Source organism: Gossypium hirsutum, chromosome A01 (genome assembly GCF_007990345.1).
Source record: "Gossypium hirsutum isolate 1008001.06 chromosome A01, Gossypium_hirsutum_v2.1, whole genome shotgun sequence".
Taxonomy (NCBI): Eukaryota; Viridiplantae; Streptophyta; class Magnoliopsida; order Malvales; family Malvaceae; genus Gossypium; species Gossypium hirsutum.
This window is the reverse complement of record NC_053424.1, coordinates 18,083,293-18,089,316: the sequence shown is the minus strand read 5'-3', so window position 1 is coordinate 18,089,316 and position 6,024 is coordinate 18,083,293.

The following is a 6,024-nucleotide window of genomic DNA, read 5'->3' as shown; positions in this document are numbered from 1 at the left end:
GCACTTAATTTAGGCTTGCTAATCTACCCCAATTTAGAGTAAAATTTACTCTTACAGCCCCTATTACGAGTCTACGGGACCTTAAAAGTAGTTTAAAAATAGACAGGGGTTAATTTGAAATAATTTTGGAAGTTTAGGAAATAATTACAAAAAAATTGATTACAAGGGTCACACACCCGTGTGGCCAGGCCGTGTGCCTCACACTAACTATCTGACTTGGGTCACACACCCATATGTGTTGCCCATGTGTGTTCCCCATGTGCGACACATGCCCACGTGTGTTACCTGTGTGGCCAAGTACCCAAAAGTACCTTAAAACTCAAGTTTACTATTTCCTATTTACTTGGGCACTAAGCAACTCAATTACCAATTGTTTAACCTACTCAAAGCACGATAAAACATGCCCAAAATACACAAAATTTATCACCTAATATACCTAACCAATGTACCTTTATCGGTACCACATTTTATATGTTCAAATACATCAACAACATATCAAACATTCAAGACTTTCATTCATATCACATTTACCATATTTGATCTAACTTTCAACTTCTAAAGTTACCAAATATGAAGCTAAGCACATACCAAGCATTATGCTAAGCTACCAAACTTTAAACTATCACATACCAAAATATAAACTAGTCAACATACAACATAGCCTCAACCACAACCATATACACATTTAACCATCACTTCACTAGCAACTAAGTTAACAACATCTTATAAACAATATCAACAAAAAACTCCTTAGGTACATGCCATTACAAAATGAAATATCACCACACTTGAACTCAGGATTTGAGATTTGATACTGAGTCAGCAATAAATCGAACAGTACCTAGCCTGCTAACGGAAAACAAAACCGCACGCTGAGTAAAACTCAGTGGTATTTCTATAATTCGAATAACAAAAACTTGATATAAGTATTTAAAATGCAAAATCCAACAAGTAATTTATGTTCATGTGTTTCAGTTCAATAGTATAATTTTTGCTCATTCCTTATTCACATTTACTAAGATTTTCACATGTTCAAATATATAAGTATTTATCAATGGCATTTCATTTAACATTTGAATACATCATCTCATGTAATGGCATGATTCATATCTTTGATCAATTGATGGTCGTGAAACTAACTAAAAATTCGACTAAGGCAAGTGCACCTATCGAACAGTAGTATAATTATGGTAAGACTGGGAATATCGTATCCACGAGGACGAAAAGTACTAGTAATTACTATCTTTTTATTATTTAACCTAAGAATTAAAGGATGTTTTTAAACTAAAACTAATTATTTAATTAACTAAGATTACGACAGAGATTAAAATTGGAAAATACTTTTTAGAAGACCAATAGAGAAGACAATACCCAAGGAAGAATCCATCTAGACTTCACTTATTACTTTTGAATTAGACGATTTATTCACTTGACTTAATCCGTAGAAATCCCTAGTTTATGTTATTATCTCTCTTGAGACTAAAAACAACTGACTCTAGGTTGATTAATCGGAATCTCTTTCTAATTAAAACCCTTATTGTCGCATTAACTCGATCTATGGATTCCCTTATTATATTTGACTCTAATCCGGCAGATTTATGTCGTCCTATCTCTAAGATTGCATGCAACTCCACTTAATTATGAATGATCTACTCTTAAATAGGGACTTTTGCTCCACTGAATAAGCACATCAAAACCTAAATTAATATCCTAAAATATCAAAACAAGAATTAAAACTCACAATTAAGAATAAGAACAAGTATTTATCATATAATTCAAATAGTAATAAGATCCGTCTTAGGTTTCATCTCTTTTAGGTATTTAGAGAGTTTAGATCATAATAATGGAAAACATCTCAAAATTGGGAAAACAACAAAACATAAAGAAACCCAAAGAACTTCTAGGGAAATTGAATGGAGATCTTCAATCTTGAAGTAGATCCTACTTCCGAGCTGATTCCGATGGCTATCCTTGAATATTTTCTGCTTTCCACTTTGCGTGTCCCCTTTAATCCTCTTCTAGGGTGTTTATATAGACTTTGGAATGCTTCAAAACCCTCAAAATTAGTCTTTTCCGAGTAGAATTAGACTTGGGCTCGACAGGGACACGGCCGTGTGCCACGTCCGTGTGAAAGTGCTCAGGCTGTATGCAATTCTGAGTTGGTTTAATGTCGACACGACCATGACACACGGGCGTATGGCCTGCCCATGTGCCTCACACGGGCGTGTGGTTTACCCGTGTAGAAGTGCTTAGGCCGTGTGAAACACTGAATTAGGCCTAATTTGTCTGTTTTTGGCCCGTTTCTTGCTCTTTTTGCTTTTTTATGCTTACCTAAGTATAAAACATAAATTTAAAGGATTAGGAGCATCGAATTCAATGAAACTAAGGAAAAATCATCCATAAATATGTTAAACATAGGGTAAAAATATGTATATATTATGTTTATCATCAATACTTGAATTTATTCAAGTTTCACATATCAATTTATCATTTCATATTTCATATTTCATATTTGTCATTTCAATATTTTCTCATCTCATATTCATTTCTCATCTTTGTCATTTCAATATTAATCACATAAATTATTATTTTACTTTCCGCTATTAATACGACACGGACTTGAACGGATACACGGATCCAACCAACACACTAGTTTGGCACTCAGTGCCTCATTAAATAAATCCGAAGTAATAACTGAACCCAACGCTATATAAATTGACACCTAGTGTCTCATCAGTTATACCGAAGCAAATTGGCACCCAGTGCCTCATTGACTCGAGGTTGAAGTAATCCCTGAACTCTTCCAATCCTATGGCATGTCATCTATATCCGACTCAACCTGATACAGTTAATAGGGATTCATTTCACTTTTCAATACAACCAATGTCTCAATTTCATGAATGTATATCATCACATATAAGCATATATTCAATTTGATAATAATCACATATTTCTTAATACATATATATTCATAATCAATATATTTCATAATATACAAAATCAATCCATTTCATTTCAATTATGAATTTAATTTAATCCCAAAGTACTAAAGTACTCACCTTAAATGCTTACCATATGCAAACAATTATATATGCAATAATCTACTATTTAATTCGGATTATAGAAACACAAACTGTGATTTCCGAGCTATTCGACGTCGATTTTATCCTTCCCCTTTTTACTCTAGGACTCCAGTACGATGTTAGCTATGGAATAAAACAATTAAATCACATTAATATTACACATTTCAATTTCACATTAATTTTAAATTTTCACACTATATTTTGCTTATTCTTCAATTTAGTCCCTAAACTGAGACTAATTTTAACCTTCACACATAACTTCATATTTTTATACTAACTTCACTCTAGACCACATTTAGCTTCCTCTTTTTCAATTTGACCCCTTAATTTTAAATTTTTCACAATTTAGTCCATATTATTCAAAATCAACAATTAATTCCATAATTTAGTCCTTTTCTATTTCTAACTTAAAAATCTATTTATTCAATCCCTAATGCTTAAACTATTCAACAATGTCAACATCTAACATCTTGAGCAATACTAAAAACTATGATATGGGTTAGGTAGCCCTAAGTACCGAGATTCTAAAAATGTAAAAATTACAAGAAAAAAACTAAATTACACTAACCAATTTGAGTTTGAACCCTAAAATCCCTAACCGTGCGTGACTATCCTCTTCTTTTCTTCTTTCTTTTCTTTGTTAAAATTGCATGCCTCCATTTTCATTTCTTTTTCTTTCTTTTATTATACGTTCATTTTAATTTGTTTTCATTTTATTTATTTATTATTATTACTAACTTTATAATATAACATATATAATATATATACATGCATTTACATTTAACCATGCATTTACACTTAACCATATTTGACCACCCATACACAACCATTTATTAAATGGTTTAATTGTTACTTTAGCCCCTTAATTTATTTCAATTTATAATTCAACTTTTAACCCTTACGCAATTTAGTCCCTATACCTTAATAACTCCTAATTTCACAAAATTTACTATTCCAAAAATTAATTTAGCTACTAAGCTAGCCTCGTAAATATTTAATAAAAATATTTACAGGTCCAGTTTACAAAAATAGAGTCCCGAAAATATGTTTTCTAACACCCCTAACTATCGGGTCGTTACAATTTATGAATCCATTATTTTCAAGCTTTAATTTTCATCAAACCCCTATAATGACAACTACATATACACTTGATAATTTGAAAATCTAACACTTCGGTCCTTTATATCTAAGACCACTAGCTAATAATGCAACTCATGTTAAAAGAAAGAAGAGAAAAATCTCACCAAAATTTAGCTTGGAAGCTTGCGACAATGGAAGGATAAAAGACTAGGTTTTTCTTTTGTTTTGGATGATGAAAGAAGATGGAACAAATAAAGATGAAGCAATGTTTTAATTCTTCCCACTATCTATATTTATTAATTTAATCTTGATTAGCGATTGAAATAAAAATAAATCAATGGTTGTGATCACTTTCATCATGATTTGGTGGAAACCTTTAGTTAAAACCATACTCATCCACTAAGCTAACATATAATGATGGTAGTTTAGCTAATAAGTCCTTGGCTCAATTACCATTTAAGGATTAGTTCTATTCTTAATTAGATCCTAGATAGTCATTTTGCTATTTGGCCCCTGTATTGTTTATTTTATAATCTAATTGATTTAATTTCTAATTAATTCCATGTCTTAATCTCGTATTTAACTCACTAAGTCCTCGATTTGAAAATTTAAATGACTCAATTTAAGGAATTCAACCTTGAACCAGATTTATAGACCACTCACTACTTCACCTATGACAACTACCACCTATTAAGACTACCTACAGATGGTCTCAAGGCAGGCCACTTTATAGCTTACCTCTCAATTTAAAGGGCATTTGTTATACCCTTTACCCCGGTTTGGACACGTGGCAGCACTAGAAGCAACTTGAAAGGCACCTTTGGTGGCCCTTTACTTTACGCCTTCTGGCTAATCACTAGATGACTAGTCACTCGCATGCCACAAACCTTCTATAAGAAGGCCATTCATCCTTGGCCACCCGTCATTAGCAGATCCTTCATTAGGCCACTTGCTTCTAGCGGGTTATTGTCATTCATCGAGGGAGGACCATTAATGCCTAACAACCTCATACTACCTCACCAATGAGAAAGACAAATAGTACCATGCTTGACAACAATCATCACATAATAGACCTATCACTTGGTAGACAACACGAGCAGGCCACCACTTGTGTTGTCGGTGACATGGCACTACTAGGCAATGGGATCCTTTCCCTATATATACCTCAAGGCACGATGAGCAAAGGATCTCTCTTCACCCAACTCTCAACTCACTTTAGCTTTCTACCTTAAGCACACTACAACCTCTTCTCCACCTTCACCCTCTGCTTACTTCGATGCTCTGCCTCACCCAAGTGAACCGACCTCCTTGTCACCACCAACAATACATCTCCTCTCCATCTCCCTCTTATTGATAAACTAGTATCAATAAGTTCCATACCATACATTTCATTATTTATTATATGTTATATTTGAATACAATTATGTATTCTAAATACATAATTTTCATATGCATGTATGATAATACTTCTAGTAGATATATATGCAAATATACATAAAATACATTCGTGAAAAATGTTTATATACAAAATTATGTTAAATAATTTATTTAATGATTATATTATATTTTTAATATACTTATAAATGAATAAAATGTTAAGATAAATAAAATCTAATTTAGAATGTTGTATCAAACTGTATGAATGAATACATATTAAAACATGAAAAATAAACCCCAAAATTTTAACAAAACAGATATTAATATCGATAGGGTACCAGCCACCATGGAGGAAATCCCCATTGAAATATTTGATAAACTTAGGCCTAAATTAATTTGTGACATTATCCAATTTTCTTTTAAATTTTTATCCAGAAATTATATTTCAGATTCTTTAATAGAGTTAAGTAAAAATAATTCGATA